The sequence below is a fragment of the Maniola hyperantus genome, chromosome 13 (assembly GCF_902806685.2).
Source record: "Maniola hyperantus chromosome 13, iAphHyp1.2, whole genome shotgun sequence".
Taxonomy (NCBI): domain Eukaryota; kingdom Metazoa; phylum Arthropoda; class Insecta; order Lepidoptera; family Nymphalidae; genus Maniola; species Maniola hyperantus.
The window spans coordinates 8309706-8334229 of NC_048548.1; the positions used below are offsets into that span (position 1 = coordinate 8309706).

A 24524-nucleotide genomic window follows, 5' to 3' on the forward strand; every position below is an offset into this window, starting at 1 on the left:
TCTTCTACGGCTACTATTTTTCAGGTAGCTCTACCGATTTCTATCTACATGTTAAGGTGACGCTGGATGCACGTCCGAACTGCTCGGCCCACGTGGGTAACCTGTATGCTATTTCACCTAACATTGTGATAGAAAGAAATAGACTCAGTGATGAGCAGTGTAGCGAGTGCATGCGCTCACACTAGCGTCCGGATATATTGATGATGGCACACAGATAGTTGGACAGATGTCACCGATGAATTTTTGTAAATATATGATTTATGAAGGAACTACTTATTTCAATTATTATTGTATAAGATTTTATGGAAGAGCGGGGTCGCCTGCCACGAGTACTCGTAGCAATACTAAAACACTTACTGGGATGGTCCCAATTACTACGCACTATGTGAAATTGTTTTACCTACTGAAATAGATATTTTTAAATTTTTTTTGAATGATAATGATTACCTACTTATCTTTTGATGAATACTATAAAATCTCACTTACATACATACCTATTAGGTAACTACTACCTCAGCGTGTATAAACAACTCGTACTTATATTATATTATAGAAATCCATACTTCTATGAAGTGTCTGTCTGTAATTTCGAAATAACTACCGCAAGCTCATAATATTGTTATTTGAACTGTACCATAACAGCTGAATCAAATGTTTTTAAAAACTGTCTGTCTGTCTGTCTGTTTGAAGTTTGAACGGGCTAATCTTCGGAACGGCAGAACCTATTTTGACGGGACTTTTACAGACAAGTAGAGAATTAACAAAGGATACTTTTTTAACCGACTTTTAAAAAAGGAGTTGTGTTTTTCTACCTATGTACACAGAAATCTCCGAGATTTCTGAACCGATTTGATAAAGAAACTTTGCAACATTGTCCTATATAAAATGTGGATTTCAACTCCTCAATCCTGATGCTGCAGGGGACATGACCACCAAAACTTATGGGATTTTGAAACTGTCGGTTATAAATTGATATTGAGAGGTAGGTACCTATATCTACCAAGTAAAGACTTTATCATTGAACTCGAAGACCCACTTCTCGACCCTGATGCTGTACCTAAGGAATTGCATTGCTAAATCGTGGTGATCCCACGGAATTTTAAATGAATCATCGCCCACGCCCGTTCGGTACCCTCATTCCGCACATTGTTTTTATTAGTCAGTCCACCAATCACAACAAAGCATTCTCCCCTGTCCCCCGCCAACATTTTACGATTTTGTTTTCATGTAAATCCTTGTATATGCGTACTCTAGGAGTTGAATTCTCTGTGCTGGCGGATTACCTATTAGGAACACATGATTACACATTCGTTTGTCTGTGAAAATAAATTTTGTTGCCTACACTTATCTATTAGTAGCGACTAAAAACTATATATACCATCTACTTGTGTATAAAAAGTCTAAATAAATTCCACTTTGATCTCAAAAATGAAAATTTTATTTTTATAAGTAGGAAGTAGGTACAATTCAATTTCCCTCTAAAAGCCCACTACACACATAAACACAATATGTATCATTTTCTGTTTCAACAGTCACATTAGATGTATCATTCGACGCAGAACTATTGAAGCTCTCCATTTCATTTCTGGAATTAATAAACATACAATCAACGTAAATATATTGTGAGTATTATCTATATAGAATGTATGCAAAAAACATAGCATAACAACTTACAAGTATGGTATGGGTAGACCTTTCAATATTTAGTACGGAATTGAATGTTGCAGCATCATGTTGGATTTCAGTGGTACGTATATTGGGCACATTCATTTTATTTTCCTTGTTTTCTTCTAAAAGGAATGTCTTGAGTCACTAAAATACAACATAATTCAGCATTGACAAATCTGACAACAAATAGTAAATCTCTATATTATATAAAAATGAATCGCTGAATGTGTTGCTGATCGCAAATCTCGAGAACAGCTGCATCGATTTCGCTAATTCTTTTTGATAATATTCCTTGAAGTACGGGGATGGTTCTTATGGAGAGAAAAATTTAAAAAATGTCCTGAAAAAGAATCGACTGTAGGCGGTGCGAAGTTCGTCGGGGCAGCTAGTAACATAATAATTATATTATCCTAATCCTAATTCCTAATCTAAATATATAAAAGAAAAAGGTGACTGACTGACTGACTGACTGACTGACTGACTGATCTATCAACGCACAGCTCAAACTACTGGACGGATCGTGCTGAAATTTGGCATGCAGATAGCTATTATGACGCAGGCATCCACTAAGAAGAGATTTTTGAAAATTCAACTCTGGAGGGGGTGAAATAGGGGTTCGAAATTTTGTGTAGCCCACGCGGACGAAGTCGTGGGCATTTGCTAGTATCTAAATAATATCAACTTACAAACACAGTGTCAAACTTTCAGAAGCTGGCTCTAAATGGTACGGTGTGATAGCATCATAATCTAATTCAATTCGATTTTTTTGCTTTGTCGTTTCCTTGCCAAAGAAAATCCCGTGATCCACTAAAATAGAAGTATAATATATAAGTATTTATTAAAAATAAATAAATGTCATCATCAAATTCACCATCCTGGAGAACCTTGAAAACGACACTCGCGTCTATTTTTTATAAAAAGTGCTGGCCCGCCATCTTAGATTAAAAAATTAATGTCATTATCAAAACCAGCATCCTGGAAACCCTGAAAACGACACCCATTTCTATTTTTTGTGAAAAGTGCATGTCTGCTATTTTGGATTTGAAAATAAATGTCATTATCAAATTCAGCATCCCGGAAAAGTACATAATATTCAGTCAAATAAAATTCCCGTCGAGTCACATTGTTACTCACGTCGGCTGTGACGCACGGGAATAACCCCGAAAAAGTAATGGCATTATCATCACAAGATAATATTATGGTTTGGAAAGATTCTGATGAATTTTAATAGATCTCCTCTTTGCAAGGGATTTGCTTTTGCGAGAAGCTTTTGCGAGTCTAAACCGTTTCTTTTTCCTCTTCCGCCAATCCATTTTTGTTTCTGTTACACGAAAACTCAAGTATATAATTAAATTGTCTAAGCACACAATATGACCTACATACTTATATTTGTAACTAGATGATATACGCGACTTCGTCCGCGAGGATATAGTGGTTTTTTAATCCCGCGAGAACTCTTTCAAAAGCGATCACTATTTCAAATTTCAGCCAAATCCGTCTTGTACTTTTTGCGTGAAAGGGTAACAAACCTATACACACACACACGCAGATACAAAATTTCGCCTTTATAATGTAAAGTGTGATTTGACAACCCTGACTTTCGGAATTCGGATAAGTCCAAATTATATTTTATTACTAGTTGATGCCCGCAACTTCGTCCGCGTGGAATTAGGTTTTTAAAAATCCCGTGGGAACTCTTTGATTTTCCGGGATAAAAAGTAGCCTATGTGTTAATTTAGGGTATACCCTAAATTTAAAACATTAAAACTTCAAGTTCCAACTTCTCAACCATCATCATAATAATGACGGGTAGCTTTTGTACTTTTGGATTTCAATCAGCTGTTTTAGGAATAGTTGATGTTGAATTGATATTAAAGGTACGCTTAGAATAAACTATCTCTGGTTTAGGTACCAAGCAACGACTTCATAATTCAACTCGATATCCCAACTCTTCAACCCTGATGATGCAGGGTACTGGGTATTGCACTCCTAAGCCACTGTTGATTGTGAGATAATATTGTAGATGCCAAACATATATACCATTATTGAACTTTAAGTTCCAACTCTTCAATACTGATGCTGCAGGGTACTGCACTCCTATTCTATGGGTTTTAGGAACTGTTGTTGGTGAATTAATATTGTACCATTTACTATTGTACCAAACCACGACTACATGGTTGAACTCCGTTCACAAAAATCCACGCACTCCATCGAAATCCTATTCTATTCCAAACTTATTCGCCAGCGTGACAGGAGTGGAGAAGGCGGATAGGGACGTGTGAGGGGTGCAACGGATCAACGTGATTTTTTCCATCATCATCAGCCTGCGGTCGTCCACTGTTGGACATAGGCTTTCCCTAAAGAGCGCCACCACACCCGGTCCTCAGCCTTCCTCACCTAGCCACTTCCCGCCAGCCTCTGTATATCGTCGGTCCATCGTGCTGGAAGGCGTCCCACACTACGCTTACTTATACCTACGCTATAACTACCTATTATAATAAATAAAAAAGTACTATTTGTACGAAGCGTTGCGTACTTTATTTGTAAGACGGACAGACAGACAGACAGACAGATAGACGGACAGACAGACAGACGAACAGACGGACAGACGGACGGGCAGACGGACCGATGGACGGACCGACAGACGCATGGACGGACGGACGGACTGAAGGACGGACGGACGGACGGACGAACGGACGGACAGACGGACGGACGGACAGACGGACCGACAGACAGACAGACAGAGGGTTCCGTTTTTTCCTTCTGAGGTACGGAACCCTAAAAATACAAAGAAATACCACCAGGTAGGTACCTACCTACCTATATTATTATACATATACAGGTACCTTTTTAGGGTTCCGTACTTTATAAGGAAAAAGGGGACCCTTAGGATCACTTCGTTGTCTGTCTGTCTGTCCGTCTCTCCGTCTGTGTCGTATCTGTCACACAAACCTATAGGATACTTCCCGTTGACCCAGAATCATGAAATTTAGTAGGTACGTAGGTCTTAGAGCACAAGTAAAGGAATAAATCCGAAAACCATAGATTTGTGATTACAACTTACAAAAAAAAATTAAAGTGTGTTAATGAAAAAATAATTAGTATTTTCAATTTTCAATGTATAATAAGTATACCAAGTGGGGTATTATATGAAAGGGCTTTACTGTATTGTGTGTATTCTAAAACACATTTTTATTTATTTTTATGCATAATAGTTTTTGATTTATGGAGCAAAATGTCAAAAAAATACCTGAGTACGGAACCCTTGGTGCGCGAGCAACTCGCACTTGGCCGGTTTTTTAAAATTAGATAAAATAAATAACTAAACAAAGTTACTTACCTATTGTACTAGGACCACACGAGTAGATATCCCTACTAGGACCTCAACAACAAAGTCAGGTCAATAAACCAATGAATAAAATTGGTGTCCAAATTTCAAATTCCAGAGGTCAATGTACAAAATGCAATAAGTATTTGAAGGACTTATTGACTCTGCTCTGCTCAATCTTCTACACATTTGCATAGCCACTGAATAAAAATTAATTTTATAAAATCATTACGACTTTTGTTTTTGAAAACATATTAATAACAACAGTTGTCGTCATAGAAACCACAATATTACACGCGCAGCCGCGCGCCGCTGGGCTGGCCCTTCCCTCCGCCACCCGCGCGGTGTCTAATGTTTTGGGGTGAGAAGCATGATGATTTTAGCCGAAATCTAGCGCTTGAAAAGGGTTGAACAGTAGTTTGGGAAAAGTATTTTTGAGAAAAAACTACTGAATTTAGGTTTGCAAAGTAAAGTTATTTCAACTAATGAATAAATAAACTATGTCTAATGATAATTTTTTTTAGAATTTTCCTATTCCTAATCTTATTTATTTACGCCCAAAGTTGACATAAATTTAGTGTTAAAATAGGAATCTTTTGAGGCTCGTAACTTTTAAATCAATATTTTTTTCAATGTTTTAGATATCATTGAACCTAGATAATGACGAGATAAATCGATATAATTCTTAGTTTTGTGCGTACAATATCGAATATTGTTGTATTTTCCCTCCTACGTTTGTATGAAGAAAGCACCGAACTGAGCTGCCTTAAAGCTGTTCTTTTTCAGTGCAGTCAGAAGCTTCCTATCAATTTGACCTTTCATTATAGATCTGTCGGAGATTATTATTAAACAATTATAAGTCATTGTTATTAAACCCATGTCCTATACAGCTGATACATTATTTTCTACTCCTTAATTAAGCTCAACAGACGTTTTTAATTGACTTTCACTAGTATTATTAACATTTGATATACAAATAGATAGACTACTCAACGCCTACATTTGGTTAGATTATGTGTGGCTTGGGGCAAATTAAATTTTCACCTGTCGGTTGGCATTCGGAACTTTTCTAGTATAACCTTTCTATGTTTCTGAGTACGTAATTAACGACTATTATATGTACACCTGTTGCTAATCGGTTTCTATCTTTTAAATTAATTGGCCCTTACCTATAGTTGTTATCAACACTTCGCACCGGTCCGTACCGTTAGTTATTTTCAAGTATTATATTTACAACCTCAAAATTAAATACTTGCTTGCTTTGACTTCGCTTGTGTCAACTATAACTTTATTAACAACATATCTAAATCTTAAGTGGGGCATTAATTAAAATTTTCGATATGGAACTGGAAGAATCTACGCCACTAATTATTTTATCCTGCATAGCTATTAGACGATATGCTAGGAATTCTTATATTGCATTCTACTATTATTAAACCTCGAATGCAAATGAAGTGAAGTTATGGAGTGCTTATCGAAATACGTTCATATTCATCAAAAGCACGTTCGTATATAATATTAAAAGCTGTGATAGCCTAGCGATTAGGACGTCCGCCTTCTAATCGGAGGCCGGGGGTTCGATCCCGGGCACGCACCTCTAACTTTTCGGAGTTATGTGCGTTTTATGTAATTAAATATCGCTTGATTTAACGGTGAAGGAAAACATCGTGAGGAAACCTACATGCCTGAGAATTCTCCATAATGTGAAAGGTGTGTAAAGTCTACCATTCCGCACATGACCAGCGTGGTAGACTATGGCCAAACCGCTTCTCACTCTGAGTGGAGACCCGTGCCTCTCTAGTTAGCCGGTGATGGGTTGATCATGATGATAGAATATTAGTATTGGATTACATTACAGCTGAAAGTTAATGGCGTTGTTTGAATTTGTGGGGGCGATGGCCGAGGCCTCCGCATGTGTACCACGCGCCACCGCTCCCATACCAACTGTCTCATTAGCTCCCCCCGCAAATATTTTTACTCTTATTGCGTCTGCTTAGCCCTCGTCGGGACTTTTATGTACGGAACAATTGTGTTCTCTTTATTTTTATAATGTGTAAAGTGTAAACTAACTATTACGTGTTTTGCTCGATATGTACCTAAGCTTTTCATTTGGGTGATCATTTGTGATTATCAGTAATTGATTTTCAGACTTACAGGTTATTAACATACGAGCCTCTGTTGGGTCAAAAGAATGTCCTCCGTATAAGGAAAATAATACATTATTATTTATCCTGATAAGTTTTGTAATTTAGTTTTTCCATATAATTCTGTTGCTTTGTTGCAGAATACATATTTAAGAACTTTAATTAAAATGTTTATTTAATTGCCCTTTTTAATACACCAGCTCCTAATGAGTTGCCTATGACTATGCTATGACTCAATTCATGCTTCGACGTCCGGTACTCATTAAGTTGATTTTTGTAAAAGAAATATTTTGTTACTATCTAAAACCACGTACAGTGCGCGGCAGAAAATAATGTACATCGACTTTTAGAATGAGATTTCGGCTTTGTAGAGCGTTGTCTCTGTCACTCATACCTATGTGACATTTTGTCGGTCTCAACTCTCAACGACAGAGACAATGCTCTAAAAAACCTCTTTCTAAAGGATACCTACCTAACCAAGTCATGATTAATAAATATTATTTCAAGTTACAATGAAGATGAATAACTATTTTCAGTTTGATAGGGACGGATAAAATTAATGCAGTCAGTCAATTTGCTCCATTATTATCAAACACTGAGTGTGGCAGTTTCGATCTTCCTTTTGGCTTATAGCCAGTCCAACAATATGTACTTATTTACAAAGTGTCTGAGTGAAGACCCAATGTGAAGAGAAAATCTCTCAGCCCTTAGTGACCGCAGACCGGAAGTATGTAGCCATTGTTGCTCTTTTTGCCTTGTAACATGTTGCGTTTGCTTTAATTGAAAATGCATTTTTTTAAATTTCCATGCACTAATTCTAAGAACGACTCGGTGCCCACATGAATATATTTGCATACGTATTTATTTTTAATCTTTTAAAGAGTGGCTTTTACCTTAACAAGTGGTTCGTGCTTCGCAACTGTATGAGTATAAAAAACAAATATTGTATGTTGCATGGACGTACTGCAACGAGACGGCAATAAAAGTAGACCTTTAATAATGGGGACGTCGCTTTTTATATGAATTCCAATTCGTTTCGCATTGTAGGTACATGACGATGAGAAGAAACGTTATGTGTAACTTATATGTGACCATATCGTATGGCGGGAGAATGACGGGGTCAAGAATGCGGTGGCAGGAGCCGAACGCGCGGTTGGGGGCACCCGATCGTCTATTAAAATGATTAGATCACAAAGGGTTGGCAAAAACTTCCAAGTAGCTTGATCAATTTTATATTGGCCTCGAGAGTGAATTGCAGGAATGATAATAGAGAATCCAAAATGTCCGCAATGCGGCTTCAATTGCTGATCGTTTGTCAGGAAGCCCATTTATTAGACCTTCGAGATTTATCACTAACGGTATTGATTTGTATTAGGATTGTCGTGTACTATGTAACTTAATATTTGAGTCATTTTGTTTGCATAGCAATAAACCACCAGATGAAGAAAGTGGAGAGTAAAAATGCGGTGACAAAAGCTGATTGCGATATAACTCATCTGTCTATCAGACTCCAAATTAAAAAAACCTTGTGACTCAAACTGCTACAGACATGAATACCTGACTACAATAATAAATAGATTTCTTTAGGGAAAAGCTTTTCGAGCACCACTTATCTGGAAAGAATAGCAAAGTAATGTAAAACATGACTTTCACTTATGTACTTACTACCTAAAGGAACGTTAACCAAGAGTACAAGTATTTCATGCAAAGATCTTATTGAATTTATGATTTATTGAAAACTAGCTGATGCTCGCGACTTCGTCCGCGTGATTTTAAAAATCTCGTGGGGACTCTTTGATTTTCCAGGATAAAAAGTAGGTCGCTCTCTAGGTCCTTAACTATACCCATGAAAAATCACGTCAATCCGTTGCTCCTCTGATTTGTGTGAATCACGTGATTGAAAGACAAACCAACAAACTAATAAACCAACAAACAAACACTTTCGCATTTATAATATAGGTAGTGATGGGTAGTGATTTGATGAACTAAATATTGAAAGCCCCGTTTAACCAATTTAATGGATAGGCTAATACCAAAGGGTAATAGGTAAAATAGGGTAAAAAAAATAGTATAGATAGAATAGATGCTTTATGCTATGGAACAACTTGGCATAGCTATGCCAATAATTATCACTACGAGGTTCGTCATCTGTTTGTGATGTCAGTGTCCATAGTGTTACTTGTAATTAAGATAGAATATTTGCAGTATACATAACTGTAAATTTGAATAAAGTATTTAAATATTTAAATTATTGTGAAATTTCTCGGAAGCTATTGTTTAGTGTTTGTGATTTCACAGACAAAATTTAAGAAGTATCTTTGGTTAATAGGTAAGTGCAATAGTTAGTTATAATATCATGTTTGGTTTCTTTGTTATTTGTAAGAATTAAACAGCAATGATACTTTTCCATCTAGAAATAATCCATTCATTTCTTTATTTCTAAATCAAATAACATATTGTTAACGAATTAATTTAGCTTCAGCAAAAATATTGTTTGATTTATCGAGTGATTAGAGTTTATCGAGAGTTAGATTAGAACACAGGCTCAAAACGTCCCTGGATCTAAAATTAGTGTCGTTCTTGGGAATTCAACAAGTAGCTACATTTTGCTAACGGCACGATTATTGAATGAGTTGTTTTTCTCGGAATTAGATGCGAAGGTCATAATATTATTGTTGTTTGTCATATTATGAAGTAACATCAAAGCATTCTTTGATGATTACTTCATCAGATTGAATTAGAAATCAATACAACCTGCACCTGTACAACAATGTTTTATTACATTTGCACACTTGTTTATTGCGTTATCTCTTGTATTATTTTTATTTATGGCCGATTTTTTAATCGCCAAAATAATATGTAACTGTGGAATAAAGACGTTATGAAAGTTTTTGTATTGGAATTTGGAAATCTTACTCACTTTTTTACTTTTAACTTTTGAAAAATCAAAATACATAAAGCATTGAAGTCTTATGAAAACGTTTTATTAAATGTAGCACGCACAAAATGCAATTTTATTGTTTTCTAAACATTGCTATTACAAAACCTAGTAAGTATTTCCTACGCATTGGTTTAGTTAGGATATTATTCAATAAACTATAGGTAGAACGTTTCCGTGCTTTAAATGATTGACAAACGCCTTTGTTAGACTCAGTACAAAGGCAGTAAGTTGTGATAGTTGTCCAAATTCTCTACCATCCGTCAGCATTGAACGGGGTTTTATCTACTTTTAACTTTGAAAAGTTATAGACAACCTAGATAAGAAAATGGATTTATAAAGCAGAGAAAAGCTTAATATTAAAAATTGCTTTCTGTTGGACTAGATGTCAGTGTGTACTCCCTCCCTTCTTATTATGTCACTTTATAGCAAACTAGGGAAAAGTAACAGTGGACTCAGTTCAATGGACGGGACATGACGGATTACTCACTACTCACTAGAATCTATAGTACGGGACAGGTCAAGATGGTAATCGGGGAGAGAACGTCCCGCACACCCGCACAGCCGCCGCGCTAACCCGGTGCGGGCGAGCGCGGGTGACATGCGGGTGTGCGCGGTGTCTCCCCGCCTCTTACCCCAATTGCTATCTCAACTTGTCGCGGACTATAGTAGATGATTACGATAATGATGATGACGACATTTAAATGTCAGTTTTGTAATCGAAATGGGTTTTCATAACGGCAAGTTTTACATTACCTTTTGCTTCCTGAAGATTACAGAGCAAAAATACTTCGCACTGTATAGTTTTCTTGTGCGAGTCCAAGATAAAGTTTGTATTACTTAGTTCTAATTATGGATGGAATATTGAGAAACGGAGTTGTTACGATAGAAGTTGTTGATTAAGTTGATAAAACTGACGTCTACAACCGAACCGTTACGATATGACGTCTCGGAATTTTTATTAGTAGAGGAGATAAACGCGATTAATTCTTTTGATTATATAAATTGGTATCAAGTTCAATATCGATCAGTTAAAATTGTAATAAGAAGTGTTTCCGCATTTTGTGTAGTTGTTGTTTTGGCTCGTTCACAAAGCTATGAATAATTAACACTTAACTAGCTCATGCTCGCGACTTCGTCCGCGTGGACTACAATAATTCAAACGCAATTTTACTCCTTTAGGGGTTGAATTTTCAAAAAACCCTTTCTTAGCGGATGTCTCCGTTATAATAGCTATCTGCATGCCAATTTTCAGCCCGATCCGTCCAGTAGTTTGAGCTGTGCGTGGATAGATCAGTCAATCAGTCAACTTTTCCTTTTATATCTATATAGAGATAGATTAACATTAAGTACGCCATTTGCGGATTGCACATTACTTTTCTGTAACGACAGATACAGGAAAGTAATGGCTGGAATTTAAATTACCGAAACTATAGGGTTTCTCATTGGATGAGGAACCCTTACAACACAGCCAAGTTTTAACGTAGCTCCAGCTCCACTAGTTGTCTTACGTTACGTTTACTAATTAATTTAATCGGAATGTCGCGTAATTTTAACTGTTTTAATCTTTTTGAAAGACTATATAGTTTTTCATTAATCGCTCAATAATTTACTGTTTGATTCCTGTCTCCTGAAAATCTTACAACTGTTTTGTATTTATTTGATGTACCTATTACGTGAGATAAACAATCGCAAAGTTGGCATATAATATTTACCGTTTGTATTTCATCACTATTATCATTATCAACCGATAGACGTCCACTGCTAGACATAGTTCTCTAGTACAATACACGTCCCGATCTTGCGCCGCCGAAATCCAGCGGCTCACTGTGACTCGTGTGATGTTGTCTGTCCACCTAGCGGGGAGTCTTCCAACGCTGCTTTTTCCAGTGTGAGGTTGCTATCCTAGCACCTTGCGTCTATTGGTTTTTCGAACTATGTGCCCTGCCTATTGCCAAATTAGCTTCGCAACCCGGTTGGCTATGTCGGTTACTCTGGTGTTTCTACTTCTCATTTCTGATCACGTAGAGAAACTCCCAAGAATATTAATTTTGCTGTAGCTATTTGTATTTATTTAGCCATCTTATACTAATTCTACTTAACTATTACTTATGCCATCCGGATTCCGGAGCACTTACCAAATTAATGCAATTTCCTTAGATTCGATTGTCCCAGTCGTGGAAAAGTTCGTTAGCATAGCATGCATACTATTCCCTTCATTGTTTCGTATTTCAGTTGCATTGTCTGTTATTTCACAGGTTTCAAAATTATAAACCAACTTTTGTGCTTATCGCCTTTCACTGTGCGACTTGCATAATGATTTCGCTTGTTCTTGGCCCCAATATTAGACGTGCATAATATTTTTCATCAAAGAACAAGATTAACAAAGAATGAAATATTGTAAATGAATTAAGTATGGTTATGTATTGGTATTGTATAATTTTCGAAGAATAATACATAATTTATTCTTCGTGTTTCGCGAAATATAAATTACAGTCAAAATCTGTTTTATCAACATTGAAGGGACCACGATTATTAGGTCGCAAAAGCCGCTAATTGTAATAACCAGTGTTAAACCTTTACACCACAAATAGCCAGGACTTATATTTTGGTTATAATAGCCAATGTTTCATGATAAATGATGTCGTTTTAAATAGTTTTGATTGTAGTTCATTATGACCAGTGACCATTATAAGAAACTGGCCTTTTGTAAAAATATGTTCCGTGACAAGATATCACTTTTGGCTGATTAAAATTCATCGGTAAATATCATAGTTCATCTAGAAATGGTCAGCCAAAATAAAAGTTGGCAGTAAGGCAGAATACCTTTGGAGCAAATGCAAATATCAGTAGGACAAACTAAAGTCTGTCTCCAACTAAAATTGGAAGACACCAAACGGTTAAACTTTGAATGATAGTACAACTTCTACAAGCGACTACTTACATAAACAAAAAGCAAAATTGAAGTTAGAAACGTCCTCAAGAAATTCATTATAACATAATATGAACTGATCAACTACATCATGTAGTTGCTCAGTTCATATTGTTTCAATTTTGATTTGATTGAAAAATTTGAAAAGCAAATGTTGTCGGTAATTGGCGCGAAATTGAAAACACAGTCGTTCTACTTATATATAAATATATTGTATAAGTATATTGGGTTAGTTCGGGTTTTTAATATTTACCAGAAAATTATTTTCATCTTTGATTACATAAAAGAGGTTTGCTATAGTTGATGACAACTGTATGATGATTTACGTAATACTCTGGTCTATAATGGATCTTTATTGTAAGTCAACGACTTTCATTCTTTTTGTAAGACCGAAGCTTTTGTCAAGTTTTTGTTACAGTTTTTGCTAGTCGAAGATGCAAACCACTTGTTCTACGTGGTAAAAATGCATTAAGTTTGAAAAAAAGTTCGCATTACTTTAAAATTTAAATCTTCTTAAAGGTAATACTGAAATACGTACCACTTTTTTAAGTGATTGGTTGGTGATTAAATTAATTTAATCTCCACTTAAGTTTTTGAATTTGTTCCGAACAACTCAGCGTACGTCTGTCACTATCTAAATTCTACGCAGACATCAATAGCACTAATAGTAGTCTATTATCTTCATCTTTTTCATTGCAGATTTAAAATGTGATATATTTATTCGATTATGAAATACAATGTTTTTTTGCTTTGGCTTAATCTGTTTGCCACAGGATGAGGATACGATTACGCAATTTTAACGTTTATAATTTAATACTTGAAACGCTTTCCATTACAACCGCAACGCAAAAAAATATCAGTGTTTCCAGGATGGTGTATTTAAAATATATGCAACTATTTATCCGTCTTTACTCTTGGTGCTGCAGAAGCGCTGGTTTATTTGTAGGCACACGTAAAAATGACTTGTTAAGCTTCATTTACGCAGAGCAACATGGTTTACAGTGATACAATAATTTAAAATGTTGTAAGAATAATTATGTCGGCAGACTGTCATAACGTATAATTTTCCAATTCTATAGCACGATGTTGTTTCGGCAAAAATAGACAGCATGTTTAAAATTAATGTTTCCATTTATAAAATGCCGTACCTATAAATAATTATTGTCGCATGTTGTTCCTCTGGTGTAAAACAGCCTTAATGCCGAATAGAGCAGGCGACATGCATGAATTAATAGAAAATATAGTTACTATACGACCCGCAGCTTCGTTCGCTTCACAAAAGATTCGGTCGCTTTACCAAAACAAAGAATTGTATAGGCTATAGTTACATAGTTATTTTTATTGTCAGTCAAGAAATTGGTCTCTTAATTTTTTGTTAGCACTACTATTGTAACATTTGTAACGCCAACTTATGCGATATATTTACATTATGGAGGATGTTCATTGAAAAGTGCTCAACCATTTTTCAACCGACTTAACAATACTTTGACTTTATTCTTATGTACCTACTGGTTCCTTACTACACCACTGAGCGATGTCGTTACATAATTTCATATCGTTTTCCAGTCCGTACCTTTGTAATATATGTACTTATTAAGTTTATTAAAATGGTTGGAACTTAGGTTTCATCAAAATCAGCACAGTGAACAGTTGGTATTTCTGTAACAATCTGAGAACGGAGAGCTGAAGTATTTTATAATCTACTGTTACATTTTCAAAGTCACGTGCACCAGTTGGCTGAGCCATGCAATAATAGTTTTTATTGCATGCACATCAGAACATCATCGTACTATAGACAGAGTCGTTTGAAATTTGACCCAAGAAAATGACTAAATATAGCGAGCTAGTTGGGGGTTTAGTTTTATTTTGGTCTTTAGACATGCATGATTGATGTACGTTTATGTGTCGGTAATTCATGAAAAGGTTAATAAAATCCCCTTTGGACGCATAATGTTGGACATCAATAACATCATGATATTTTTTAATATTAATGGACCAGCCCCCCGATTGTGTAAAAAAACGTATTCATCGCTATCGTAATCGTCAACAAATTCTGCCCTTTGATTGGAAGATTAGCTGTTTACATTTTTTTACAGCCAATCAAAGGGCAGAATTTTTGACGATTACGATAGCGATGAATACGTTTTTCTTACACAATTGGGGGACAGTTTATTCAACGGTATTATAAAAGAGATATTTTTCGATAAGGTATTGAGTCAGACATACATAATTGGAATGTTTTTCAATATTTTCGAAACTAAGCAAATTGTTTCGAAAATATTGAAAAACATTCCAATGGCTTTTTAGACAATGTTTACTGGGATGGTTAGAAATTAGAACTATGTAATTAGAAAAGAAAGTGTTAGAGACTAAGAGCTAGATCGTAGAGGTGAACGACGAATGAAAGAACACACGGTCTATGCACCGAAATATATTACTGCTTCGTACATATGTATATTTTTGGCTGTCATTGATTTTGAAATCCCACGTATCCGACTGCGTGTCTGTACTACATAATATAACTAAAAGCAGGGAAAGTTTTGAAGGGTTCTCGATCACAGTTTCAAATAGTAATATCTACGCGATCAGTTCAAACAGCAATATACCTAATGGAAAAGGATAAACGAACCGATTTAAAATCCATCATTATCCGTAACATCTAGTCTCTTTTCGTAGAAGAACTTTCAAGAAACATTCATGTATGTGTCGATGTTTCTATTGTACAAAAACATGACCTGAATTAAATAACAACCTCTAATGCTGTTAACCAATAAATGCACAGCACGGTCCCATTCGAAGATCAATTCGCAAATAGTCCTTTGCTTGAACGATGTGATTGCACGATTGCTCTTGATATAGATTTATGATCCGTTTCATTGAATCGGATGGTTTATATGTTTAAGCAAGTTTGTTGTAAGGAATATGTTTAGTTAACTGTAGTGGTGTTCTAAGAATCTAGAGAATTCTATGTTCGGATAATCATCTCATTTAAGAACTTAACCAAATTTATTCGTCTATGTATAAATGATTGTGATTAAATATCGATAGAGACTAAATAATTCGGAAACGGTTTTGCGCAAGCATTACTTATATAATTCTCTGGGATTTTATGCGAATTTGAATAAAACGCTTTTACTATACTTTCTTTTGCGTTTACTTTCTAAACGTTTATACATACGTTTCAGATCAATATCATAAATAATTTATAACTTGTAAGTACCAAAGGTTTATACGTGTTTGAAATTGTTAAACTAAAAAGGAGAATTCAATTAAATACAAAGTTGTTTTGCAAGATTTGTGCAAAATAATGATTCAAAGTGCATCGCCCTTTTAATATGCAAAGTCTAATTGTGCGTTTTCGATGATCTGATAATAATGCTTCTGTTTTGTTTTGAGTGCCCTAATGGAACTGATTGGCAATATATAATGGCTTGCTTGTAATGCACAATGCATTTGTCTTGTATTAGACAATTACACAAATTTTTTCTTCGTGCGCAAAGTAATTTGATAATAAGCAATGATTACGCAAATCTCTCGTGTTAATAATATGGATCATCAGATTACGGCTTTGAAATCAATGAAAGTGTGACTGCGAACTACTGTGATGTAATTTTCACGGGTCCATAATAATGGGACTTGGGTGGTATAAAAAGTTACGATAAGGCTGCCTGTCCACTGGTGCGGAGCGGAGCGGAGATGTGTATAGTTGACCAATCAGAATTTTATCACATGACTGAATAAAATTATCACGGTATTTAGCGACAATCTGATTGGTTTGCTCAACACATCTCCGCTCCGCTCCGCACCAGTGGACAGTCAGCTTAATGGCTTCAATTTCAATGGTGAAATCGAAATCTGTTTAGTTTGTTTCTACATGGTGATAATACCTAGTGATATTTGGCTAAAGAAACTTTTCTACATGATCAATATTCTCATCAGGTGACCTTTCTTTAAGAAAGCTTGTTTACTTTGTTTTCTAGGTAGGTACCTAATCGATAGTTACTTTGTTGCTGTGTGGATGTGTGGCAAATTCCTTCCAACGTTAAAACTAATGTATTTTCTACCGTGGATTTTTTGATACATATTGGATAGATATATGTAGGTGTCTTCAGGCATGTGGGCAATATTTTATTAAAACCATTTACGATCCTCGAGAGGAAAAAACGGGGGAAAATAGCGTCGGGGTTTATCCTTTACGAGTACCTACCTACTACTATTTTAGGACGTAGCTTGGGTATTACAATTTATAAAACGCGTATGCAGACTTGGTACATACTTAAATAACTTGGTACCAATTTTACCAAAGAGCGATCATTTTGTCATTTTACCAGTGATCATAACGTGGTTTTATGACAAAGTTTGCTTACTGTCCATTCGTCGTCGCCAATCGTCAGATCGATCTTTTACCCATATAATAGTACAGTTCAGTTGTCCGGCCAACCGAACTACGTGTTGGTTAGCACGACAGTTAGGGAACTTTCAGTGCTTCCAACAAAACGTTGAGGCTTTGACGGCACTGTGTCATATGTTAGTACATTTGACGCAGGTTGTATCATGTACGACATATCGTCGATTCATGATCAAGCCGAGAGTTCCCTAGCACTAGTTCACTCTGTGTATGTTGCCAACTTGCCATGCCACATAGTTATAGCCACGGACTTTGTTGCAAGAAACTTTAGGCTCTTTCTATAAGATGATTGACTTGACACAATTTCAGGTTTATGAAGTAGCCTAGTCTCGCTGTTAGTGCTCACGAGTCACGTTTTTCATGTTAAGTGTTGGCAATCGTTTGGTAGCTTTAAAAACTGTACAACGCAACGTCAATATAATGAGTATAAAATTAAACTCCTAATTCCCAAACTATTTGAATTCTTTGTGGCGTAATATTTCTTTAGTGAGTGCCAAGTCATTATTAACCGTTAATTTCTTCGGTACTAGACCACATTTTTCGAATATCATTGTTAATTCGTCGAATCGTCCGCAGCTATTTATAGCGTAAAAAATCTTCACAGTTCACAGTTTCGAGCTCACGTCTCCTAAACATCTGCCATAACAAACGTTGATAGCTAGGCGGGCAGCGGCTATAAAAGTAAAATAACTACCTTCATAGTTAAATGACTCTATTACTAATTATGGAGAGTAGATCAAATAGCTGGTGTGTTGCTGTATGCACGTCATTTATTACATCTTTTATGTTCTAAATGTTAGAACCGGAATTGTTTCCGACCACATCCCGTTGTTTAGATTTCAATAACTATTTTACAATTTAAAAATTAGGTTGTTTTAATAAACATAACTTACCTAATATCGTATTAGTAGAAGAGTACGAGGTCGAGACGGCAATCGGGGTGAGGATACCCCGATTGCCATCTCGACATGTCGCTTACTAGTTACTATACTTATAGATAGGTTATATTGTATTTGTCACAATATTATGGCTGTATTACGGTACTACAGACATATGACAAATAAAAAACGAGTAGGTACTAACAGAAATTCTACAATAATGATAGTGGAAAATCCACTACACACTCAATAAGTCTAGACGAGTTAGAGCTTTCTGATTGAACGTCTCTGTAAATTAATCTCCGCGACGACGGACGGTATCGATATACACGACACTATCCCATTTCTATACTTCTCAATTTTATTTATCACGAGAGTTTTCCCGTAGCTCTTTCAACGCTCCAAAAAACATTATAGAACTATATTAGCTCTTGTATACATAATGTATTCGGTAATAAATTAAATTATTTTTTAAATTTTTAGGGTAGGTATTGAAGTCGGGTTTTTTTTTTGTAAAAACTTTAAATTGGTTAGTTCACTATAACTTGTTTAACTTGAGCAAAGTTAAAGTACGTTCTTTAGCTCTCAGCCTTAGTCTGTCTCTACTCACAGTATGTCAGTGGTTCATTCAAGTTGATATCTCAGTTATATCTGATAGTTTTACTAAACGAATTTTGTTAGAATAAAGACAATTTTGTTCTTTATCTGCTTTTCAACAGACACAATCTAAAATGTTTTAAGATAAGATTTTACGTCCAAAAGTTGTTGACAGTTCGTGTTGAGAAATAATAAAGCAATATATTATATTGTGTCGTTTACATCAATACATTCACTTTTATCGGTGAAAGGACCGAATTTCCAACTAAACGTCGTAACCTACTCGTAAATAGCGTTCCTCAAATATAGATATTCTTGCTTACCCGAAACACAACTCGGCGCTATATTCAGATTCCTTCACTGTTACAGCAATCAGGCTATGGAACGCCCTTCCTCAGCAGGTACGACAAGCTCCGTCTCTTAACGTTTTCAAGACTCGTGTATATAAACACTATCTAAAATGTCAGAACCCTTCTATGTAATGACACATTATTAAATATATTATCCTACAATTAAAACATCAATATTACTCATAATATTATTGTTGTATATTTATTATTCATCTATCATTATATTATATATTAATATATGTATATATATTATGTATTATATATGTACCTGTGTATATCTTTATCTATATTATTATTAAGGCATTTCTGTGCCTATTAATATACATATTACTTATATTATAATTATTATCTTTATGTTCCCTAACAACTTACGTACACCTTAAACCCAGTTTCACTAGCCCTTAAATCCTCTTCAACCTAGTTGCCTGGTAGAGATCGCTTCACAGCGATAAGGCCGCTGATTGTATTTTCTTCTTTTACATGTTTCTTTTTGTGTCTTTTCTTTTTGGTGTACAATAAAGAATATTAAAAAAAAAAAAAAAATCTGAGGAGACATGTTAGCAAATTGTACTTTCAAAATATTGATAGCGACTTTTAGGGTTCCGTACCTCAAAAGAAAAAAAGGAATCCTTACAGGATCACTTCGTCGTCTGTCTGTCAAGAAACCTATAGGGTACTCTGACTGACTTGCACATGGCCGGTTTTTTTACTTGATTTATTTTAGTGAAACTTGTTGGAAGCCTCAGTAGCTTTAACTTAAAGCTTATAATCTAAAAGTAGTGTTAGGTACTTTAATTCCCTCCCCGCTTCAGTTCTCTATCGTACACCTATTACATAAGTACATTTAACTTAAACCGTTTAGGTACTTGAGAGTTGGAAGGGAAAGGGAAAATATTGTCATATTCTGAAAGTTTAAAACCGTTATTAACATAAAATGTATCACATTGTCTCTCTTATATAGAAAAATGTGTGTTAATAAAACACGTCAATTAATCTAAATACATATATGCACATGTTCCTGAATAGTATATGTTTGAATTATGTATCTAGTTCTGTTGTATTGTGACTTCTATAACAAGTATTAAGATTTCTAAGCGACATATTTCAAGTTCGTATAGGAATTTATTTATCCAAGCACCTGCTTGCAGCAAAAACTCGTCTAGACTGGCGTAATAACCATATTGCACTCTGTAGGCACAGGCAGGCACATTACTATAACGCACCTGATGCATACTATCGGGTAATTGTAGCAATCTCCCCTACATTGTATTATACAGGGGCGTCAATTATATTTAATTCCTGGTGCTCACGATTTGGTCTATAGAAATCGTTGCTAATTATAGTAATTTTATATAATTAAATCTAACAGAGAGTTGGACGCTTTTGTCTGTATCTATATTGTAATGTAACTAGCTTTACAATTTTACCGGTGCTCCTAATAGCAATCTACGATTGTGATTCTTGGCTTAAAAATCATGTCTGATTCTGTCTAGGAAGATTTTGTATCATTCTAAAAATACCACCCCTATAGAAGTTAACAAAAACAATGAATTGTAAAAAGTAAATGTAAGGACTTGACGCACTGATATTCTCTTATCCTCCTCCGCAACATTAACATAACAAAAAAGACAAGGTGAAAAGGCCTTTATATTCTTGAGAACTAGAAACCAATGAAAGGCTTTCATTTAACTTATTCGTTAAGAAATACCGACTGCCTTTATAACTTAATCCATAAGTCCATATATACTTCTTTACTACTAGTCGAGATTTTCCTGTTGATGTATCTGAGTCACGCGTAGATACCTAAGTCATGTAAATATATTGCGAAGTAGTCTTTTATTATATTATACATATAGAGAAAAAGCCAATCCGCACTTGGCCAGCGTAGTAGACTATGGCCAAAAACCCTTCTCACTGAAAAGAGACCTGTGCTCTGTAGTGAGCCGGTGATGGGTTGATCATGATAGAGAAAAAGAAACCTTTTTTCTATTGCTGGCAGTTGGTCCTGGCAGAAAGACTCGTGAAATAGTTACTTTCTGTAAGTACCTAATTTGTTTTAAGTTCATCATTAATTAATTCTTGCTTAGTTATAATTACGAAATATTTATAATACCTATTATCAATCTCTCACAATATACATTTGTAGGTACGGTAATAAATATTTCTTTTAGAACCTATATGATACATTTGTCATAACTTCATTGTCTAGACAAGGAAGACTGGTGTTCATGCCTCTTGGGGGAATGGGTTGCCGACCGCTAATTATGTTAGACGTCGCTAGACCGTATCGTACGGTGCATTGTTTTGTGTCTACATTTTTTACTCCTACCTCATTATCACATTGATTATAATATGTAATTGTTATTCCTTATTACATATTGATTAATTTTAGATCTTTAATCGATACCAATATTATTGTTGTCTTGACGATGGGACAGTTTTATTGACTTGTTCTTATAAATTCTTGGTCTGTTTAGCTGTACCTACCTACTACTCATTTGTTATTATCTATCAGATACATGTTATTCATTCTACTAGGTACAGCTTCTACATCTACAAAGAAAATGTGAACTTTTAAGAGTCTACGTGTCCTAAATCTTTGATTTCATGAAATAATTTATGCCTATTTTTCAGTATCAAAAGTTTATGAACGAGGTACTTACACTGCCAAAGCTACTAATAATACCGCATTGCGTAGTGACGTAATGAATACGGTTTTGATTTAGTTCGTCAACTATCGTGCTCTACTTTCAAACGTGCTACGAGACCAATGCATATAATTAATTGCCTTCAATTTATATGATTGGTTGTCATTTCTCAGTTGAATTCATTAATTGTAGACGGCCATAATTTTATAAATATTACGGTCTACCTCCCCTCTCTCTACGGTCTTAATCAAAGGAAATGTACAATTAAAATGCACGAAGTAATTTAAAAGCTCCCAGGGTGATGAAAAATGAGCATTAAAACGTACTCCGCACTTCACTCAGTTTAAGTGAAATGCACTAGAGAATTCTTGGTATACATTTGGTTGGGTAATGTATATCGCATCGAAATTCTTAGTATAACTAGATTCCCTCCTATAATAGAATTCGCCATTCCCATTTCATAGGAAACCATAGGATTGCTTAGAGTGTTCTAAGTAACCGTGTGTTCAGAGAGATTAGGTATTTTTCAAAGGATAATCCTAAATCTTTGACATTTCTAACCTACACAGCTGCAGCTGTCATTCGTGGACTTCTAATAACCTTTGTGATCTCTTAATTAACACCAGTGAAAGGTTTTTCTATTAAATTATTTTAGTTAACAATTTAAAAGGTGAAACGTGCAATATTTTAATAACGCGTTTATAACATGAAGTCCAACCGACTTTTAGTAAATTAAAGGGCATCCGCAGATTCTAATCTATATATATAAAAGGAAAAGGTGACTGACTGACTGACTGAATGACTGACTGACTGACTGACTGATCTATCAACGCACAGCTCAAACTACTGGACGGATCGGGCTGAAATTTGGCATGCAGATAGCTATTATGACGTAGGCATCCGCTAAGAAGGGATTTTTGAAAATTCAACTCCTAAGGGGGTGAAATAGGGTTTTGAAATTTTGTAGTCCACGCGGACGAAGTCGCGAGCATACTACGAACTAAAATTGATGTCCAAACCCTTTCCCGAGATTATTGATCTAGGTCCCGTGAGAGTTAATACCCGCAGAAAAATAGCGTGGAGGATCCTTAAAATTTAAAGATTAAACTGAGTCTAGATGTCTAGGTTGTCTAGCTCTTGACTATCCATTATCCATCCTCTTTTGCTAGTAATTGCAAGAAGGTCTATCCTTTTGTGGTCTGCCATGAAACGGGGTTGGGAAGAAGGCACAATTTTTAAAGAATGAATTGTTCACGCTGGTACGTTCTTCTCGGGCAATGCTCGCCGTTATTTTCAGCAAGTTACTTTTTTTAGTAGCTTTTCTGAATGTAGATTTCCTTTGTATATCTACCATTGTGGTTGACGTTTGGTTGAAAAGTCTGAATGTCCTCTTTAAATTATTTTTTCCTTAAAAACTTTATTTGCATAGCATAATAAATAACGGATTGATGAGCATGTGTTGCTTGTTGTAGTTTTTAAAATCCGTTGCCGTACAACAATAATATTTGTAGCTTGTTTTTAGTCCAGTTCGAAACTCGGGTAAAAAATACGCGTTAAAATTTTTCGGCGCATGGATTGTTGTGTTGTTAGAAAACCGGCTGACCTATTTGTAATATTTCTAATCAATTGGTGCTTGATTAAAACGTATCTCGACTGTGTGAGCGAATAGAAAAGAAAATGAGAAAACAACTAGCACGGGTAATGTGGAAACGAAGAATGAAAAAATACAACAAGAGGCTGCGATAAAAAAAAGAAAAATACATTTGCTCTAAAATGTACTATTACATATGAATACAAGCGTTATTATGTTTCATCTATATATATAAAGGAAAAGCTGACTGACTGACTGATTGACTGACTGACTGACTGATCTATCAACGCACAGCTTAAAACACTGGACGGATCGGGCTGAAATTTGGTGTGCAGATAGCTATTATGATGTAGTCATCCGCTAAGAAAGGGTTTTTTGAAAATTCAACACCTAAGGGGTAAAATAGGGGTTTGAAATTGGTGTATTCCACGAGGACCAAGTCGCGGGCATAAGCTTGTTACAAAAAATAATGTAGCAAACAGATGTAACGCTATTATAAACAAAACTTGACGTGATAATACGAACTATCACCGGCCATTATTCATTATACAATTCGCGTATAATTTAATTTTGCCTAATTCAGTTTCAAAACGCGGTGCTTGCGCTATCATCGCTGCTGTAATGTTAATTATCCAGACAGTTAGACATTGTCAGTTACAACGTCATTACTGTACTATCAACTAGGTTAATGCGATTCGATGTTTATTTTATGCATCTCAAATATTTACTGTTCATTTATGAATTTACTTATATGATCCTCGAGTTTATCTTTTTTGATCTTTTTGCGTAAAAACTGAGAAATATCAAAATTATGCATAGAAATGTTGAGTTGACTAACCGAAGAGGGCGTAGACCATTGCGATCGTTCTGGTTGAATCGCCATCAGAGTCAACTAAAGTGAGGGAACTCTCGGTTTGATTTTATCAAATATCAAGCCTATGCTGACGTAAAATCAAAGAAAAATAGGGCTACTTTAGGGCTAATTGCGTCAAATGTACTAACATTTGACGCCTGCGCCAGTGACGTCGAAGCCTCGACGTTT

At 35.4% G+C, this 24524-nt stretch overlaps 1 protein-coding gene and 1 long non-coding RNA gene across 7 annotated transcripts in view; one reads left to right on the top strand and one right to left on the bottom strand.

Annotated features, from left to right (window-relative positions):
- step (cytohesin steppke) overlaps positions 1–24524 on the top strand; it is a 70864-nt gene that overhangs the window by 20330 nt on the left and 26010 nt on the right. The window lies entirely within an intron of this gene.
- LOC138403182 (uncharacterized) lies at positions 855–3402 on the bottom strand. The gene is made up of 3 exons (XR_011237481.1): positions 2355–3402; positions 1675–1812; positions 855–1585 (listed from the first exon to the last, which is right to left on the bottom strand). It is a non-coding gene; the product is annotated as an uncharacterized lncRNA (long non-coding RNA).